Consider the following 533-nt stretch of genomic DNA (forward strand, 5'->3'; position numbering starts at 1 on the left):
TGGTGCACCTGGTCAGACAACATTGATTTGATGGAGGAGGGAGTACAGCACAGATCATTTGTGCAGGCTATTCAGCAGGAAATTGCAGATCGGTCTTTCTCGGATTACGGGAGCCTGTTTAGTGAAAATATGAATGATAAAAAACATCATTTATAACAGATTTTAGTATAAAGAGTAAAATAGAATCCAATGAGAAAAACAAATCCAACGTTTCAGACAATTCTTCTTCAGGGAAACTTCACAGAAATATATATGTGTGTATGTGTGTGTATACATACATGTATGTATGTATATGTATGTATATACACACATACATGCATAGATACACACACACACACATACATACATATATATATATATATATATATATATATATATATATATATAACAAAACAGGAAACTGGAAATCTTTGGGTATTATTTATTCTCCATTACACATGTTTCATTTTCTAATAGGAATTACGAAGTTTTATATCTTAGTCATGCAAGGAATTTCGGATTAGAAATTCATTACACAGAGAAATTAAATAATG

This window comes from Octopus bimaculoides, chromosome 26, assembly GCF_001194135.2.
Source record: "Octopus bimaculoides isolate UCB-OBI-ISO-001 chromosome 26, ASM119413v2, whole genome shotgun sequence".
NCBI lineage: Eukaryota > Metazoa > Mollusca > Cephalopoda > Octopoda > Octopodidae > Octopus > Octopus bimaculoides.